We start from the raw sequence: 20946 nt of genomic DNA on the forward strand, positions 1-20946 counted from the left end.
TTCAAAAAGGCCGCAATTTCCAAATCCACTCCAGATAAGCCTGATTCCCATGGACTGACTTGACTGGAACCCAGAGGATCGACTCAAAACATGAAGGGAGGTGTGACAACCCCATGGCATTTCGAGAAAAAGCCCAGACCCCTATGTCCACTCGACAGGATCATGACACCTCTTGGAAACCTTCAGAGGGAAGCGGAGTCCCATGTCTCCACACGAGACGAGGCCCAACTCCCCTATGGAAACTCCATAGGAACCTCAAGATCCATGTCAGAACTGGAGAGGAACCCTGAAGTTCTGGCCTCAACTCGAGATGAGGCCGTATGCCCCTGCACCGACTGGAGAGGAATCCTGAGAGGCCCCTCACAACTCGAATGGAGACTAGACTTTTCTGAGGCAACACGAGTTGGTTTGAGGTCCCCATTGCAACTTGAGAGGAACCCCAAGTTTCCTGCTGTGATTCGAGAAACCCCAGGATATTCTCCCCTCATCACGAGGTGAGGCCCCTTTCCTCTACAGCATCTCGAGAGAAATCCCACCCTCCCTCTTGAGCCTTGAAATGGTACTTGACACACATTAGGCAACTAAAGAAGTTCCCCGACATACCCGTCTCCACTCTAGAGGAACACCAAGTTTCCCGCCGAAACTTGAGAAGAGCCCCGGTTTCCCCTCCTCATCTCGAGATGAGGGTCCATTCCCCTGCTTCGTCTGCAAAGGAATCCCGACGTTCCTGTGGCACCTCAGTAGGAGGCCAGTCTCACCTTGAAACTCGAGAGGAACTCCAGGGGTGGTGCCACCGTTCGAAAAGAACCCAATGTCCCCGTGCACTTGAGATAAGGCCTCATTCCCCTGCAATGACTCAAATGTCACCCCAAGTTTCAACTCATGACATGAAGGGTGGACCGAGGGCCCCGTGGCACCACTAGAAATTGCCCCTGATCCCTACCTCAACAAGACAGGAGGCTTCCGCCGGGCGTTATGGACCTGTTTGTACCCGGCTACTCGCCCAGTTTCAAAAGGCCGCCCGAGACACTGCGGCTCCGCTGGAAAAGGGGTCGGAGCCTCGGCGCCGCAGAGCAGCCCGAGCCGGCGACCCGCCGCGCCGCCTGGGCGGCCGGGCTGCCCCTCCACCCTTTCCCGGCGGCGGGCAGAGACGGCGGCGGCGGCCCGGCCGGGGCCCGAAGGAACCCCTTCGCCCACCTGGACAACCGGCCGCGGGCCGCCTCCGAGCCTCCGAGGGCCCGCCCCGCGGCCAGCAGGAGGCGCCTGGCCCGTTAAAAACAAAAACAAAAACAAACAAAAAAAAAACAAGACAGGAGGCCTGACACCCCTTTTCCACCTCGAGAGGGAAGTGGAGTTCCATGCCCCAACACGAGATGACGTCTGACTCCCCAGGGGAATCTCCATAGGGACCCCAATATCCCTGTAAGAACTCGAGAGAAACTCTGAGTTTTCTGCCTTAAATCGAAATGAGGCCTTAGTCGCCTGCACCAACTCAAGAGGAATCCCAAGAGGCCGCTCACAACTCAAAAGCATTCCTGACTTCCCAGAGACAACATGTGAGGCTCCCTCAGGTCCCCGTGGCACTCGAGGGAACGCACACTTCCGGCTGCAACTCGACAAACATGGATATTCCCCCTTCCATGTGAAATGAGCCCTGATCTCCCTCCCGTGACTCCAGAACACTCCCGGCTCACCCTCACAACTCGAATGGAGACTTGACTTTCCTGAGGCAACCCAAGAGGCTCCCTGAGTTCCCCGTGGTACCTGGAGAGGAATCCCAAGCCACCCGCTGCAACTTCACACAAACCACGAGATTCCCCCTTCAACGTGAGATGAGGACATTTTCTCCTGCAGCACCTCAAGAGCAATCCCGAGTTCCCTCTCAAAACTCGAGAGGCAGCTGGACTCCCTTCATGGAACTCAAGGGCATCCAGGATCCCCGTCCCAACTTGAGATGAGAGCCGAGGTTCCTGCCACAAGTTGACAAGAGCCCCGTGTTTCCAACTCATCTGGAGATGAGGGCCCATTCCCTGCTTCAACTCAAGAGGAATCCCAACTTCCCCTCGCACCACAAGAGGAGGCCTGTCTCACCTGTTGAATCTTGAGTGGAACCCCACGGATCCTGCTTCAAGGAAAAAACACTGAGTGCTCCCTCAGCTCGAGATTAGTCCTGATTCCTGTGCACCAGCTCCAATGGAACCCCAAGTATCCACTCACAACAGGATGGGAGGTCTGTCTGCCATGCTGATCCTCTAGAATAAGCCCAAATTCCCCGCCTGAACTCAACCAGAGCCCTGACACCCCTTGGGAAACTCGAGAGTAATGCAGAGTCCTATGCCTCGACACAAGACAAGGCCTGAATCCCTAGTTGAACCTTGATAAAAAGCCCGAGATCCCTGTCACCGCTGAAGAGGAACACTGAGTTTCCCGACTGAATTTGAGACATGGTTCTATTCGCCGGCAGCGACTCAAGAGGAATCCTGATGTGCCCATCGCAACTCAAAAAGAGACCCAACTTCTCTGAGGCAACACGAGCGGGTCTTTGAGGTCCCCATCGCAACTTGAGAGGAACCCCCAGCTTCCCGCCACAACTCAAGAAAAACCACGAAATTCTCCCCTCAAGGCGAGATGAGGCCCTTTTCCAGAGCAGTGTCACCAGAGAAATCCTACGTTCCCTCTAGAAACGTGAAAGGGTACTTGACATTCTTCATGCAACTCATGAAGGTCCCCACGATACCCATCCCCACGTGAGAGGAACACTAAGTTTCATGCCACAACTCAAGTAGAGACCCGTTTTCCACTCCTCTTCTCGAGATGAGGGTCTGTTCCCCTGCTTCTTCTGCAAAGGAATCCTGACGTTCCTGCCGCACCTCAGGAGGAGGCCTTTCCCACCATGAAACTCGAGAGGAACTCCACGGTTCGGGCCACCATTTGAAAAGACCCCGAACTCCCCATCCACTTGACATAAGGCCTCATTCCCCTGTAACGACTCGACTGTCACCCCGAGTATCAACTCACAACACGAAGGGAGTACTGAGAGCCCTGTGACACCTCTAGAACTAGCCCTAGATCCCTACCTCAACTCCACAGGAGGCCTGATACCCATTTTCCACCTCAAGAGGGAAGTAGTTCCATGCCCCAACATGAGACGACGTCAGACTCCCCAGTAGAATTTCCATAGGCAGCCTGAGATCCCTGTCACAGCTGGAGAGGAATGCTGAGTTTCCCGCTTCAACTCGAGATGAGGCCCTAGTCCCCTGCACCAACTCGAGAGGAATCCCGAGAGGCCCCTCACAACTCGAACGGATTCCTGACTTTCCAGAGACAACATGAGAGGCTCCCTTCGGTCCACAAGTAAACGAGGGAATGCACACTTCCGGCCACAACTCGAGAAACATATACAGATTCACCTTTCCATGCTAAATGAGGCCTCATCATCCTCCCGTGAATCCAGAGCACTCCCGGGCTCACCCTTGCAACTCGAATGGAGACTTGACTTTCCTGAGGCAACGCGAGAGGCTCCCTGAGTTCCCCGTGGTACCTGGAGAGGAATTCCAAGCCACCCGCCGCAATTCAAGACAAACCACGAGATTCCCCCGTCACGCGAGATGAGGCCTTTTTCTCCCACAGTGCCTCGAGAACAATCCCAAGTTCCCTCTCAGAACTCGAGAGGAGGCTGGACTCCCTTCATGCAACTCAAGGGAGCCCAGGATCCTCATCACAACTCGAGATGAAAGCTGAGGTTCCCGCCACAAGTTGACAAGAGCCCCATGTTTCCCACCTCATCTGAAGATGAGGGCCCATTCCCTGCTTCAACTCAAGAGGAATCCCAACTTCCCCTCACACCAGAAGAGGAGGTCTGTCTCACCTATTGAGTCTCGAGTGGGACCCCGTGGATCCTGCTTCAAGGAAAAAGGACCCCAAGTGCCCCTCAGCTCGAGATAAGTCCTGATTCCCCTGCACCGGCTCCAGTGGAACCTCAAGTATCCCCTCACAACAAGATGGGAGGCCTGTCTCCCATGCTGATCCTCTAGAAAAAGCCCAAATTCCCTGCCTGAACTGTACAGGAGCCCTGACACCCCTTAGAGAGCTCAAGAGGAATGCAGAGTTCCATGCCTCTACACCAGACAAGGCCTGACTCCCTCGTTGAACCTTGATAAAAAGCCCGAGATCCCTGTCATTGCCGGAGAGGAACACTGAGTTTCCCGACTGAACTCTACACAAAGCTCTATTCACCGGCAGCAACTCGAGAGGAATCCCGACGTGCCCCTCGCAACTCGAGAAGATAACCGACTTCTCATTGGCAACACAAACAGGTCCCTGAGGTCCCCGTCGCAACTTGAGAGGAACCCAAGCTTCCCGCCACAACTCAAGAAAAACCACGAGATTCTTCCCTCAACACGAGATGAGGCCCTTTTCCAGAGCAGTGTCTCCAGAAAAATTCCACATTCCCTCGCGACAGGGTACTTGACACCCTTGATGCAACTCAGAAACCTCCCGAGACACCCGTCCCCATGTGAGAGGAACACTGAGTTTCACACTACAACTTAAGAACAGCCCCGTTTTCACACTCCTGAACTAGACATGAGTGTCGATTCCTCTGTTTCATCAGTAAAGGAATCCCAAAGTTGCTGTGTCCCTTCAAGAGAAGGCCGGTCTCACCTTGAAAGTCAAGTGCATCCCCGGGAGTCGTGCCTCAATTTGAAAAGTCCCCGATTTCCCCATCCACTTCAGATAATCCTGATTCCCCTGCACTGTCTCGAATGGAACCGAGAGTACCGAGTCAAAACACAAAGGGAGGTGAGAGAGCCCTGGGGCACCTCAAGAAAAAGCCCCATATCCCAAGGCCAACTCGAACAGGAAGCCTGATAACCCTTTTACACCTGAAGAGGGAAACAGAGTTCCATGTCTCCACACGAGACGAGGCCTGACTACCCTGTGGAAACTCCATAGGATCCCTGAGATTCATGTCAGTACTGGAGAGGAACCTTGAGGTTGCGGACTCAACTCAAGATGAGGCCCTATGCCCCTGCACCAACTGAAGAGAAATTCTGAGAGGCCCCTACCAACTCGAATGGAGACTTGACTTAACTGAGGCAACACGAGTGGGTCCCTGAGGTCCCCATCGCAACTCGAGAGGAACCACGAGTTTCCTGCCACAATGCTAGAAAACACAGGAGATTATCCCCTCAACGAGAGATGAGGCCCCTTTCCGCTGCAGCATCTTGAGAGAAATCCCACCTTCCCTCTTGAGCCTCGAAAGGGTACTTGACACCATTCAGGCAACTCAAGAACTTCCCCGACAAACCTGTTTCCACTCGAGAGGAACACCGAGTTTCCCGCCACAACTCACGAAGAGTTTTCCACTCCTCCTCTCGAGATGAGGGTCCATTTCCCTGCTTTGTCTGCAAATGAATCTCGACTATCCTGCCACACCTCAGGAGGAGGCTGTTCTCATCTTGAAACTCGAGAGGAACTCCAGGGGTCGGGCTACGTTTTGAAAAGACCATGATGTCCCCATCCACTCGAGATAAGGCCTCATTCCCCTGCGACAACTCGAATGTCACACCGAGTATCAACTCACAACACGAAGGGAGGCTGAGAGCTCCATGGAGCCTCTGTAAAGAGACTGAAATCTCTACCTCAACTTCACAGGAGGCCTGACACCCCTTTTCCACCTCCAGAGGGAAGCGGAGTTCCATGCCCCAACACGAGACGACGTCTGACTCCCCAGTGGAAAATCCATAGGAAGCCCGAGATCCCTGTCAAGCTGGAGAGGAACCCTGAGTTTCCCACCTCAACTCGAGGTGAGGCCCTAGTCTCCTTCACCAACTTGAGAGGAATCCCGAGAGGCCCCTCACAACTTGAACGGATTCCTGACTTCCCAGAGACAACATGAGAGGCTCCCTTAGGTCCCCGTGGCAACTCCAGGGAACCAACTCTTCCGGCCACAACTCGAGAAACACATGGACATTCCCCCTTCCATGCAAAATGAGGCCTGATCCCCTTCATTGACTCCAGAGCACTCCCGGGCTCGCCCTCGCAATTCGGATGGAGACTTGACTTTCCTGAGGCAACACGAGAGGCTCCCTTAGTTCCCCATTGTACCTGGAGAGGAATCCCAAGCCACCTGCCACAACTCGAGACAAACCATGAGATTCCCCTGTCAATGCTAGAGGAGGCCCATTTCTCCTGCAGTGCCTTGAGAGCAATCCCGAGTTCCCTCTCAAAACACAAGAGGAAGATGGACTCCCTTCATGCAACTCATGGGGGCCCAGTATCCCCGTCCCAACTCGAGACAAAAACCGAGGTTCCCGCCACAAATTGACAAGAACACCGTGTTTTCCACCTCATCCGGAGATGAGGGCCCATTCCCTGCTTCAACTCAAGAGGAATGCCAACTTCCGCTAGCACCAGAAGAGGAGGTCTGTCTCACCTGTTGAATCTCGAGTGGAACCCCACTGATCCTGCTTCAAGGAATAAGGACACCGAGTACCCCCTCAGCTCGACATAAGTCCTGATTCCCCTGCACCGGCTCCAATGAACACCAAGTATCCCCTCATAACAGGATGGGAGGACTGTCTCCCCTGCTTATCCTCTTGAAAAAGCCCAAATTACCCGCCTGAACTCGATGGGAGCCCTGACATCCCTTGGACAACTCGAGAGGAATGCAGAGTTCCATGCCTCGACACCAGACGACGCCTGACTCCCTCGTTGAACCTTGATAAAAAGCCCAAGATCTCTGTCACTGCCAGGGAGGAACACTGAATTTCCCGACTGAACTTTAGACACGGCACTCTTCGCTGGCAGAGACTCGAGAGGAATCCTGACGTGCCCCTCGCAACTCAAGAAGAGACCCGACTTCTCTGAGGCAACACGAGTGAATCCCTGAGGTCCCTGTCACAACTTGAGAGGAATCCCAAGCTTCCCGCCACAACTCGAGAAAAAACACGAGATTCTCCCCTCAACACGAGATGAGGCCCTTTTCCAGAGCAGTGTCTCCAGAGAAATCCCACGTTCCCTCTGGAAATGCAAAAGGGTACTTGAAACCCTTGATGCAACTCAGGAATGTCCCTAAGATACCCGTCCCCACGTGAGAGGAACACTGAGTTTCACGCCACAACTCAAGAAGAGCCCCGTTTTCACCCACCTCATATCGAGATGAGTTTGGATTCCTTTGCTTGATTGCAAAAGGAATCTGGAAATTGCTGTGTTCCAAGAGAAGGCCGGTACCACCTTGAAACTTGAGCCTATCCCCGGGAGTCGTGCCTCATTTCAAAAACACCCCAAATTCCCCATCCACTCCAGATAAGCCTGATTCCCCTGCACTGCCTCAACTGGAACAGCGAGTATCGACTCCAAATACATAGGGAGGTATGACAGCCCTGAGGCACCTCGAGAAAAAGCCCCAGATCTCAAGGCCAAGTCTACAGGAAGCCTGATAACACTTTTACACCTGAAGAGGGAAGCGGAGTTCCATGTCTCCACACGAGACATGGCCTGACTCTCTTGATGAAACTCCATAGGAACCCCGAGATCCATGGCAGCACTGGAGAGGAACCTTGAGGTTCCAGCCTCAACTCGAGATGAGGCCCTATGCCCCTGCACCGACTGAAGAGGAATTCCGATAGGCCCCTCGCAACTTGAACGGAGACTTGACTTAACTGAGACAACACGAGTGGTCCCTGAGGTCCCCGTTGCAACTCAAGAGGAACCTCGAGTTTCCTGCCACAACGCTGGAAAACACAGGAGATTATCCCCTCAACAAGAGATGAGGCCCCTTTCCGCTGCAGCATCTTGAGAGAAATCCCACCTTCCCTCTTGAGCCTTGAAAGGGTACTTGACACCATTAAGGCAACTCAAGAAGTTCCCCGACATACCTGTCTCCACTCGAGAGGAACACCGTGTTTCCCACCACAACTCAAGAAGAGCACATTTTAACACTTCTCCTTTCGAGATGAGGGTCCATTCCCCTGCTTCATCTGCAAAAGAATCCCGATGTGCCTGACGGATCATAGGAGGAGGCTGTTCTCTCGTTAAAACTCGAGAGGAACTCCAGTGGTCGGGCCACCATTTGCAAAGACCACAATGTTCCCAACCACTCGAAGTAAGGCCTCATTCACAGCACGACTCAATTGTCACCCCGAGCATCAACTCATGACACGAAGGGAGGACTGAGACCCCGTGGCGCCTATAGAAATAGCCTGAGATCCCTACCTCAACGCCACAGGAGGTCTGACACCAGTTTTCCACCTCGAGAGGGATGCGGAGTTCCATGCCCCAACACAAGACGATGTCTGACTACCCCAGTGGAATCTCCATAGGAAGCCTAAGATCCCTGTCGGAGCTGGAGAGGAACCCTGAGTTTCCCTCCTCAACTCGAGATGAGGCCCTAGTCCCCTGTACCAACTTGAGAGGAATCCTGAGAGGCCCCTCTCAACTTGAACGGATTCCTGACTTCCCAGAGACAACATGAGAGACTCCCTCAGGTCCCGTGGCAACTTGAGGGAACCCACACTCCCGGCCGCAACTCAGAAACTCATGGAGATTCCCCCTTCCATGCGAAATGAGGCCTGATCCCCCTCCCATGACTCCAGAGCACTCTTGGGCTTGCCCTCGCAACTCGGATGGAGATTTTACTTTCCTGAGGCAGGACAAGAGGATCCTTGAGTTCCCTGTGGTACCTGGAGAGGAATCCCAAGCCACTAGCCATAACTCATGACAAACTACGAGATTCCCCTGTCCACGCGAGATGAGGCCCTTTTCTCCTGCAGCACCTCGAGAACAATCCCGAGTTCCCTCTCAAAACTCGAGAGGAGGCTGGACTCCCTCATGCAACTCAAGCAGACCAAGGATCCCAGTCCCAACTCAAGATGAAAGCCGAGGTTCCCTCCACAAGTTGACAAGAGCCCTGTGTTTCCCACCTCATTTGGAGATGAGGGCCCATTCCCTGCTTCAACTCAAGAGGAATCCCAATTTCCCCTCAGACCACAAGAGGAGGCGTGTATCACATTGAATCTTGAGTGGAACCCCACGGATCCTGCTTCAAGGAAAAAGGACACCGAGTGCCCCTCACCTCGAGATAAGTCCTGATTCCCTTGAACCTGCTCCAATGGAACCCCAAGTATCCCTTAACAAGAAGACGGTAGGCCTGTCTCCCCTGCTGATCCTCTTGAAAAAGCCCAAATTCCCTGACGGAACTCGACCGGAGCCCTGACACCCATTGGACAACTCGAGAGGAATGTAGATTTCCATGCCTCAACACCAGACGAGGCCTGACTCCCTAGTTGAACCTTGATAAAAAGCCCGAGATCCCTGTCACCACCGGAGAGGAACACTGAGTTTCCCGACTGAATGTGAGACATGGCCTGGTCGCCGGCAGTGACTCGAGAGGAATCCCAACGTGCCCCTCGCAACTTGAGAAGAGACCCGACTTCTCTGAGCCAACACGAGCGGGTCCCTGAGGCCCCCGTCACAACTTGAGAGGAACCTCAAGCTTCCCACCACAACTTGAGAAAAACCATGAGATTCTCCCCTCAACGCAAAATGAGGCCCTTTTCCAGAGCAGTGTCTGGACACCCTTCATGTAACTCTGGAAGGTCCACGAGATACACGTCCCCACGTGAGAAAAATACTGAGTTTCTCGCCACAACTCAAGAAGAGCCGCGTTTTCCTCTCCTCCTCTCGAGATGAGGGTCCATTCCCCTGCTTCGTCTGCAAAGGTCTCCCGACGTTCCCGCAGCACCTCAGAAGGAGGCCGTTCTCACCTTGAAACTCGAGAGGAACTCCATGGGTCAGGCCACGGTTTGAAAAGACCCCAAAGTCCCCATCAACTTGAGATAAGATCTCATTCTCCTGCAACAACTCGAATGTCACCTGCAGTATCACTCACGACATGAAGGGAGGACTGAGAGCCCCGTGGCACATCTAGAAATAGTCTGAGATCCCTAGCTCAACTCAACAGGAGCCCTGACACGCCTTTTCCACCTCGAGAGGGAAGCAGCGTTCCATGCTCCAACATGAGATGACGTCTGACTCCCCAGTGGAATCTCCATAGGAAGTGCGAGATCCCTGAAAGAGCTGGAGAGGAACCCTCAGTTTCCTGCCTCAACTCGAGATGATGCCCTAGTCTGCTGCACCAACTAGAGAGGAGTCCCAGAAGGCCCCTCAAAACTCGAATGGATTCCCAACTTCCCAGAGACAACATGAGAGGCTCCATCAGGTCCCCATGGCAACCCTCATTGGTTCCCCCGAGGGAACCCACACTTCTGGCCACAATTCAAGAAACACATAGAGATTCCCCCTTCCATGCGAAATGAGGCCTGATCCCCCTCCTGTGACTCCAGAACTCTCTCAGACTCACCCTCACTACTCAAATGGAGACTTGACTTTCCTGAGGAAACACGAGAGGCTTCCTCAGTTCCCAGTGTTACCTGGAGAGGATCTCAAGCCACCTGCCTCAATTCGAGACAAACCACGAGATTGCCCCGTCCACCCGAGTTGAGGCCTTTTTCTCCTGCAGTGCCTCGAGAGCAATCCCAAGTTCCTTCTCAAAACTCCAGAGGGGACTGGACTCCCTCATGCAACTCAAGGGGGCCCAGGATCCCAGTCCCAACTCTAGATGAAAGCCGAGGTTCCCTCCACAAGCTGACAAGAGCCCCGTGTTTCCAACCTCATCTGGAGATGAGGGCCCATTCCATGCTTCAACTCAAGAGGAATCCCAACTTCCCCTTGCACCGCAAGAGGAGGACTGTCTCACCTGTTGAATCTCGATTGGAACCCCTCGGATCCTGCTTCAAGGAAAAAGGACACCAAGTGCCCCCTCAGCTCAAAATAAGTCCTCATTCCCCTGCACCGCCTCCAATGGAATGCCAAGTATCCCCTCACAACAGGATGGGAGGTGTCTACACACTGAAATATCAACATTATAAACAGAGCCAATACTCAAACTGATTCCAGTGAAAACTATACACTATTCAGAGGTACATGTTAAGATGGAAGGTCTTTTAGACAGGTGAAAGTAAAAGATACCCAAGCTAACACGGACAGAAAACTGACGTGGCAACATCACTGTCAAATAGTGTCTAAAGAAAGAAGCATTACTAGCAATAAAAAAGAACATCTCATACTGATACAAGTTCAGTCTAGCAAGAAGATGAGGATTCTAAACTTGAATGTACCTAATAACATAACCTCAAAATATCAATACATAAAAACTGACAGAAATAGAAAAGGAGTAACAGCCGAGTTCATAATCCCAGTGGGAGACGTTAAAGACACATCTCTCCTGGAACTGGGCTCCCTGGTACGTAGTCACCTGCAACCATTAAGTACCTGAAATGTGGCTGGCTCTACAATGAGATGCGCTGCAAGCCTGAAACACATGCAGGATTTTAAAGACTTAGCATGAAAAAAAGAACATGAACTATTGCATTAGGTTTTATCATGTTGATTACACACTGAAATGATAATATTTGGGGTGTGTTAAAATAAAATATATTACAGGTAATTTCACCTACTTCTGCTTTTACTCAACGTGGCTACTGGAAGCTGAATTACATGAGTGACATACCTGATGTAATTGATACACACGGAACACTGCATTCCCACTGATACATATTATTTTCAAGAGCCCAACGAACATGTAACAAAAAGAACATGTATTGGGCTATTAGGAAAGCTCGAATTATTTCAAAAGACTGAAATAATGCAGAGTATACTTAGGGACTGCAATGGGCTGACAGTTTATGGGCCCTCAAACTTCACCCCGAACGTGGTGATGATCCTAGGAGGCAGGCACTCTGGGAGGGGTCAGGCCAGGAAGGAATGGGCTCCCGTGCTGCGAGGACAGGGAGAAGCAGCAGGCAGTCTAGGAACCAGGAAACATGACTCACCAGACGTGGCACCTGCTGATGATCTTGGGACTCCCCAGCCTCCAGGACTACAAGAAACAACTTTCTGTTGTTTATCAGCTAGTCTACGGGATTTACAACAGTAGCCCCAAAAGACAGGGCTCTTTGATAGTGAAAAAGACAGGGCTCTTTGATAGTGAAGGACAGGGAATCCTGGCGTGCTGCAGTTCACGGGTCACAAGGAGTCCGACACGACTTAACGAATGACCACCACCACCACCACCACCACGAGTTGATCTGAGTTAAGACTAAAACGGAACTCATGGCTTAGGCTATTTAGTCTGTTTCACACAGGCCAAAATGACTCGTATATTTTAAAGTATTTATCCAAAAGTGCCCCTTGATAGCATTTACAGCCTGTACATAATAGGATGAATACTTTAAAAAAAATTTACTAGTCTATACTTCTAAAATATAATATTTCAAAATATTATCCTATAAGAGACTTTGAATATTTTTGCAGTAACTCTCCCTCTTTCCTTCCATGACAGGCACTGAACAATGTTGAGGAAAAATCAGTTTGGTGCTAGGAAGTAACTGGCAGGATACGCGAGCGCGGGGCCTGGGGGCTGGGATGAGGGGTGCGGAGGTATCGGTGCCCTCCCACCCCCGGCCACTCCAGGCCCGGCCGCGATCGCTGAGCGGGGCCTTCCCGCCCCCCCCCCCCCCCCCGATCCCATTCGCTGCCCAGGCCCGCGCGGCCCGGTAGGTATTGGTCTTCGGGGCCCGCCGGCTCCCAACCCCTGCGGCCCAGGGACCTCTGAACTTCCTGAGGGCCCAGGCGCAGGGGAACTTGAGCACCCAACTTCCCCAGCACCTGTCCGGTGCCCAAACCCACCAGAAGCCAGGGAGGCGCGGTCGACCGGAGCGCCTCAGCCCCTCCCCTTCGCACTACCGAGGCCCCCCCTTTGCCCCCACGCCAAGCCCTCGACCTTCCTGAGAGAGCAGACGAGCCACAGGCAGGCACACAGACAGACACACAGACACTTGCACGCACCCACGCCAAGGGAGAGAGCTGGCCTGCGCAAGCTCCTCAGCCAGAGCCAGAGCGCCTGGGAGAGGCCGGTGCCAGACGAACGGGCCGGCGGCTGGCTGGCAGGAGATACAGAGGCAGAAATACATGAAGATTCCGAGACAGACTCCAAGACGGCAAGAGGAAATACACACACACACACACACACACACACACACACTTGAGTGTGGTCTTTGGAAATACTTGTGTTCGTAGTTGCTGGTTGAGCCCAACTTTAATACAACCCATGGACTGCGGCCCATCAGGCTCCTCTGTCCGTGGCATTTCCCAGGCGAGGATACTGGAGTGGGTTGCCATTTCCTTCTGCGGCGGGATCTTCCCGACCCAGGGATCAAACCCCAGTCTCCTGCGCGCGGATGCCTTGCCATCTGAACCAGGACATTGCTAATTCCCTAGGCAAAATACAAAGAATAGAGCTCGTGTTCTACCAAATGGAAAGATGATTTCAAAAACAGAAGCTGTCCTTTGTTGGTATCTTTGAATCTTTATGTAGTTTTCGTTGATTTTTACTGTTAAGGCTAACTGAACAAGGCAAGAGAGAAACCCCAGAATTGAAAAGCAATTGATGGTTTTGAAAGAAACATGTGCAGGTGAAGCTCTCTTCCTTTTGAGAGATGGTTAAATGCAAAATCTTGATTCAACACATATGACTTTTGTGCACTTTATTTCAAATCTCCATGACAAAACCCTAAGGCGTCCAGGAAGAAAGGAGTAGAGGGGCAGACAAAAAGAGCAACCTTTCCCCTTGGTGCCATCGCAACCAGCTGCTTAGTTCCTTCATCTCAAGGACTATCATCTGGGCTTCTCTGGTTTGTCTGATTCTTGTTTCGGGGACCGTTTCTCGTCACAAGGCTGTCAACAGTGGGGGTGGGGGGTGTGTGTGTTTGGGAGGGGGGGGGAGCCCTTCTTTCCATTCCACATGAGACCCAGTGGACAATCCAGGCCCTGCCCACTGCATTGAGTGTGCAGCAACAATATCAACGGTAATGCCGGTGAACAATGCGTATTCCTGGAATCCACTCCGTTGGCTACTGACTGTGTGTGGTGGTGGTCTGGAACCTAGACCTGGAAGCTTTCTGGATGATTGCAAATGACACCAAAGTCTGAGGACGATGGAAGATCTTCACATTTCTGCAAGAGCCACACACCTCCAGAAGGAACCACAAGACTTGCCTGAAATGGTCAAGGTATAAGTATTGGACTCAACGTTGGAAGGTCTCCACCTTTGCTAGGGAAGTCAAACGATCTTTCTTTGAAATGAAAATGGAGCATACTGAACGTTCACATTCTTCTAGAGCATTTGAAAAGCCCTAACTTGTAGAAATCTGCTGTACGAGTTCCTTGAAAGCAAGAACCTCTATGTATGGATATGTCTTCATGCCTTAGATTGTGCCCCGAATATAGTGTACACATCAACCCAGGAAAGGAAAGAATTGAATCGCCAAATATACAAAGAGATCAAAAGTGCCGAGCCAAGTGACCCCTTGAGGCTTCCAAGAGCTTTTCTGTCTTTCACACACTAAGTAAATACTGAGCACCTACGATGAGCTAGGAGGCATGTAATAAGTGTCAGGGAATAGAAGGCGGAGAGAAGAAGACACAGAGTTCCTGCTTTCACTGAGACGACTCTAATGATACATCACAGGCGATCCTTTGAGATCCTATAGAGGGGCCTCTTCCCTCACCACAAAACCTGGGTGTCAGGGAAGGCTTTCCAGAGGCACCATTTCATTGAGGTCCATAGGTTGAACCTAGGTAAACCAGGGTTGAGATGCAGGAAGAATTTCAGGCAGGGAAAATAGCATCTTGGAAGGCTATGTGACCAGGGAAACTTAGGACATTCAAGAAACGAAAAATGCCCTATGGGATGGAAGCCAAAGAGTGCAGAGGGCATTCCAGGCAAAAGACATCAGAGAAGAACGTGAGGAGCAAGCCTGAAGGGAAGTGGTCGTATCTTCAATACGCTGGGAAAATACGAGAGCCGTTGGAGCAGGGAGGTGACAGCGTTGCATCTGCATTTCCAAAAGGTCATCTTGCTCCACGTCACTAATGATTGGAGAGGCTCAACTCCAAACTCCAAGGAGGGACCACTTCACATGAGTCCGATTGGGCCTCACTGCGATGTCTGTCAATAACCAATGCTGGAGAAGATGTGGAGCAAAGGGAACTCTCCTCCACGGTGAGTAGGAATGGGCGTGGGTAGAGCCGGTATGGAAAAGAATATGGAGGTTCCCGAAGGAACGAAAAGTGGAAGTAGCCTATGGTCCAGCAGTCCGACACCCAGGCATAGATCCACCCACGGTATAAGTGAACAAGATAGATGCCCCGTTTGGGCACATCTATCTGTGCGTGCGCGCGCACATGCGCATGCGCGATGGCCTGCGAGGCAGGGGGTGGGGCGGGGGGCGGGGGCTCTGGCTGGAGTCAGTGCAAGCCCCGGGATTGCCTGAGGCAAGCCAAAGGAGCCCCAGGTGGAAACGGGACTGCCGGTCGTCGGGTGTCCTGGAAGCCGAATGCGAATGCGGAGGGGCTCGCGGGCCGCGCGGAGGCAACCCAGGTCTGCAGCGGGAGTCGGGGCCCCGGCCACCCGCTCCCCGCGGCCCGGGAGGGGCTGGGGCTGCGGGGGGGATCCAAGAATCGGGACGCGCGGCGGGGGCTAAAGGACCTCTTCTGGTAGGCAAAAAGCCTCGAGCACCCGGGATTCCCAGGTGGTCTCCCATCCAAGGTACTAACCAGGCCCGACCCTGCTTAGTCTTCCGAGATCAGACGAGATCGGGCGCCTTCAGGCTGATACGGCCTGAGACGGTGGCGGTTGGCTCGGGGCGCCCTAAGAGCCTTGCGCTTCGCCTCCCTTTCGCTCTGCCCTGCAGGTCGGGCCAACGGGCCGCACCTCTCGTCGCGGGGCGTGCTGTACTTGAGCCGCACGACCCGCGACCGTACTCCAGCCTGCTGACGCCGGCCCGACCCTCCCCCCCCCCCCCCCCCCCCCCGAACACCGCCAACACCAGACCAGCAAGCGCCTGGCCGGGCCCGGGGGCCTGAGGGGCTTCCAGGACCCCCATTGACCGGGAGGGCGTGCGTGCGTGCGTGCGCGCGGGGCCTGGGGGCTGGGCTGAGGGGTGCGGAGGTCTCGGCGCCCTCCCACCCGCGGCCACTCCAGGACCCGGCCGCGCTCGCTGAGCGGGGCCTCCCCCCGATCCCATTCGCTGCTCAGGCCCGCGCGGCCCCGGAGGTGTCGGTCTTCGGCGCCCGCGCCGCCTCCCAACCCCCCGCGGCCCAGGGCCTCTGAACCTCCTGCGGGCCTAGGCTCAGTGAACTTGAGCACCACTTGCCCGGCACCTGTCCGGTGCCCAACCCACCAGAAGCCAGGGAGGCGCGGTCGACCGTGAGCGCCTCGAGCCCCTCCCCTTCGCACTACCGAGGCCCCCCCTTTGCCCACACGCCAAGCCCTCGACCTTCCTGAGAGAGCAGACGAGCCACAGGCAGGCACACAGACAGACACACAGACACTTGCACGCACCCACGCCAAGGGAGAGAGCTGGCCTGCGCAAGCTCCTCAGCCAGAGCCAGAGCGCCTGGGAGAGGCCGGTGCCAGACAAACGGGCCGGCGGCTGGCTGGCAGGAGATACAGAGGCAGAAATACCTGAAGATTCCGAGACAGACTCCAAGACGGCAAGAGGAAATACACACACACACACACACACACACACACCACACACACACACACACACTTGAGTGTGGTCTTGGAAATACTTGTGTTCGTAGTTGCTGGGTTGAGCCCAACTTTAATACAACCCATGGACTGCGGCCCATCAGGCTCCTCTGTCCGTGGCATTTCCCAGGCGAGGATACTGGAGTGGGTTGCCATTCCTTCTGCGGCGGGATCTTCCCGACCCAGGGATCAAACCCAGTCTCCTGCGCGCGGATGGCCTTGCCATCTGAACCAGGACATTGCTAATTCCCTAGGCAAAATACAAAGAATAGAGCTCGTGTTCTACTAAATGGAAAGATGATTTCAAAACAGAAGCTGTCCTTTGTTGGTATCTTTGAATCTTTATGTAGTTTTCGTTGATTTTACTGTTAAGGCTAACTGAACAAGGCAAGAGAGAAACCCCAGAATTGAAAAGCAATTGACGGTTTTGAAAGAAACATGTGCAGGTGAAGCTCTCTTCCTTTTTGAGAGATGGTTAAATGCAAAATCTTGATTCAACACATATGACTTTTGTTGCACTTTATTTCAAATCTCCATGAACAAACCCTAAGGCGTCCAGGAGAAAGGAGTAGAGGGGCAGACAAAAAGAGCAACCTTTCCCCTTGGTGCCATCGCAACAGCTGCTTAGTTCCTTCATCTCAAGGACTATCATCTGGCTTTCTCGGTTTGTCTGATTCTTGTTCGGGGACCGTTCTCGTCACACGGATGTAAACAGTGGGGTTGGGGTGTGTGTGTTTGGAGGGGGGGGGAGCCCTTCTTCCATTCCCACATGAGACCCAGTGGTACAATCCCAGGCCCTGCCCAATGCATTGAGTGTGCAGAAACAATATCAACGGTAATGCCGGGAACACTGCGTATTCCTGGAATACACTCGTTGGCTACTGACTGTGTGTGGTGGTGGTCTGGAACCTAGACCTGGAAGCTTCTGGACTGACTGCAAATGACACCAAAGTTGAGGACGATGGAAGATCTTCCACATTTCTGCAAGAGCCACACACCTCCAGAAGGAACCACAAGACTTGCCTGAAATGGTCAAGGTATAAGTATTGGACTCAACGTTGGGAAGGTCTCCACCTTTGCTAGGGAAGGTCAAACGATCTTTCTTTGAAATGAAAATGGAGCATACTGAACGTTCACATTCTTCTAGAGCATTGAAAAGCCCTAACTTGTAGAAATCTGCTGTACGAGTTCCTTGAAAGCAAGAACCTCTATGTATGGATATGTCTTCATGCCTTAGATTGTGCCCCCGAATATAGTGTACACATCAACCCAGGAAAGGAAAGACATTGAATCGCCAAATAACAAAGAGATCAAAAGTGCCGAGGCCCAAGTGACCCCTTGAGGCTTCCAAGAGCTTTCTGTCTTTCACACCCATAAGTAAATACTGAGCACCTACGATTGAGCTAGGAGCATGTAATAAGTGTCAGGAAATAGAAGGCGGAGAAGAAGAGACACAGCGTTCCTGCTTTCACTGAGACGACTCTAATAATACATCACAGGCGATCCTTTGAGATCTATAGAGGGCCTCTTCCCTCACCCAACAAAACTGGTGTCAGGGAAGGCTTTCCAGAGGACACATTTCGTTGAGGTCCATAGGTGAACCTAGGTAAACCAGGGTTGAGATGCAGGGAAGGAAGATTTCAGGCAGGGAACATAGCATCTTGGAAGGCTATGTGACCAGGGAAACTTAGGACATTCAAGACACGACGAAAAATGCCCTATGGGATGAAGCCAAAGAGTGCAGAGGGCATTCCAGGCAAAAGACATCAGAGAAGAACGTGAGGAGCAAGCCTGAAGGGAAGTGGTCGTATCTTCAATACGCTGGGAAAATACGAGAGCCGTTGGAGCAGGGAGGTGACTGACAGCGTTGCATCTGCATTTCCAAAAGGTCATCTTGCTCCACGTCACTAATGATTGGAGAGGCTCAACTCCAAACTCCAAGGAGGACCACTTCACATGAGTCCGATTGGGCCTCACTGCGATGTCTGTCAATAACCAATGCTGGAGAAGATGTGGAGCAAAGGGAACTCTCCTCCACGGTGAGTAGGAATGGCGGGGTGGTAGAGCCGGTATGGAAAGAATATGGAGGTTCCCGAAGGAACGAAAAGTGGAAGTAGTAGCCTATGGTCAGCAGTCCGACACCCAGGCATAGATCCACCCACGGTATAAGTGAACAAGATAGATGCCCCGTTTGGGCACATCTATCTGTGCGTGCGCGCGCACATGCGCATGCGCGATGGCCTGCGAGGCAGGGGGTGGGGCGGGGGCGGGGGCTCTGGCTGGAGTCAGTGCAAGCCCGGGATTGCCTGAGGCAAGCCAAAGGAGCCCCAGGTGGAAACGGGACTGCCGGTCGTCGGGTGTCCTGGAAGCCGAATGCGAATGCGGAGGGGCTCGCGGGCCGCGCGGAGGCCACCCAGGTCTGCAGCGGGAGTCGGGGGGCCCCGGCCACCCGCTCCCCGCGGCCCGGGAGGGGCTGGGGCTGCGGGGGGGATCCAAGAATCGGGACGCGCGGGCGGGGGGCTAAAGGACCTCTTCTGGTAGGCAAAAAGCCTCGAGCACCCGGGATTCCCAGGTGGTCTCCCATCCAAGGTACTAACCAGGCCCGACCCTGCTTAGCTTCCGAGATCAGACGAGATCGGGCGCCTTCAGGCTGATACGGCCTGAGACGGTGGCGGTTGGCTCGGGGCGCCCTAAGAGCCTTGCGCTTCGCCTCCCTTTCGCTCTGCCCTGCAGGTCGGGCCAACGGGCCGCACCTCTCGTCGCGGGGCGTGCTGTACTTGAGCCGCACGACCCGCGACCGTACTCCAGCCTGCTGACGCCGGCCCGCCCTCCCCCCCCCCCCCCCGAACCCGCAAACACCAGACCAGCAAGCGCCTGGCCGGGCCCGGGGGCCTGAGGGGCTTCCAGGACCCCCCATTGACCGGGAGGGCGTGCGTGCGTGCGTGCGCGCGGGGCCTGGGGGCTGGCTGAGGGGTGCGGAGGTCTCGGCGCCCTCCCACCCGCGGCCACTCCAGACCCGGCCGCGCTCGCTGAGCGGGGCCTCCCCCCGATCCCATTCGCTGCTCAGGCCCGCGCGGCCCCGGAGTGTCGGTCTTCGGCGCCCGCCGCCTCCCAACCCCCGCGGCCCAGGGGCCTCTGAACCTCCTGGGGCCTAGGCTCAGCGAAAACTTGAGCACCAACTTGCCCGGCACCTGTCCGGTGCCCAAACCCACCAGAAGCCAGGGAGGCGCGGTCGGTCGGACCGGCGCCTCAGCCCTCCCCTTCGCACTACCGAGGCCCCCCCTTTGCCCCCACGCCAAGCCCTCGACCTTCCTGAGAGAGCAGACGAAGCCACAGGCAGGCACCCAGACAGACACACAGACACTTGCACGCACCCACGCCAAGGGAGAGAGCTGGCCTGCGCAAGCTCCCAGCCAGAGCCAGAGCGCCTGGGAGAGGCCGGTGCCAGATGAACGGGCCGGCGGCTGGCTGCAGGAGATACAGAGGCAGGAAATACCTGAAGATTCCGAGACAGACTCCAAGACGGCAAGAGGAAATACACACACACACACACACACACACACCACACACACACACACACTTGAGTGTGGTCTTGGAAATACTTGTGTTCGTAGTTTGCTGGGTTGAGCCCAACTTTAATACAACCCATGGACTGCGGCCCATCAGGCTCCTCTGTCCGTGGCATTTCCCAGGCGAGGATACTGGAGTGGGTTGCCATTTCCTTCTCGGCGGGATCTTCCCGACCCAGGGATCAAACCCCAGTCTCCTGCGCGCGGATGCCTTGCCATCTGAACAGGACATTGCTAATTCCTAGGCAAAATACAAAGAATAGAGCTCGTGTTCTACTAAATGGAAAGATGATTTCAAAAAACCGAAAGCTGTCCTTTGTTGGTATCTTTGAATCTTTATGTAGTTTTCGTTGATTTTTACTGTTAAGGCTAACTGAACAAGGCAAGAGAGAAACCCAGAATTGAAAAGCAATTGACGGTTTTGAAAGAAACATGTGCAGGTGAAGCTCTCTTCCTTTTTGAGAGATGGTTAAATGCAAAATCTTGATTCAACACATATGACTTTTGTTGCCTTTATTTCAAATCTCCATGACAAAACCCTAAGGCTCCAGGAAGAAAGGAGTAGAGGGGCAGACAAAAAGAGCAACCTTTCCCCTTGGTGCCATCGCAACCAGCTGCTTAGTTCCTTCATCTCAAGGACTATCATCTGGGCTTCTCTGGTTTGTCTGATTCTTGTTTCGGGGACCGTTTCTCGTCACAAGGCTGTCAAAGTGGGGGTGG

The 20946-nt window shown here is 53.7% G+C and overlaps 2 pseudogenes; both read right to left on the reverse strand.

Annotated features, from left to right (window-relative positions):
* Positions 1-15628: 15628 nt before the first annotated feature.
* LOC113886608 lies at positions 15629-15749 on the reverse strand (annotated as a pseudogene).
* A 3455-nt stretch (positions 15750-19204) lies between these two features.
* LOC113886599 lies at positions 19205-19324 on the reverse strand (annotated as a pseudogene).
* Between the last annotated feature and the right edge of the window lie 1622 nt (positions 19325-20946).

Source organism: Bos indicus x Bos taurus, chromosome 29 (genome assembly GCF_003369695.1).
Source record: "Bos indicus x Bos taurus breed Angus x Brahman F1 hybrid chromosome 29, Bos_hybrid_MaternalHap_v2.0, whole genome shotgun sequence".
Taxonomy (NCBI): Eukaryota; Metazoa; Chordata; class Mammalia; order Artiodactyla; family Bovidae; genus Bos; species Bos indicus x Bos taurus.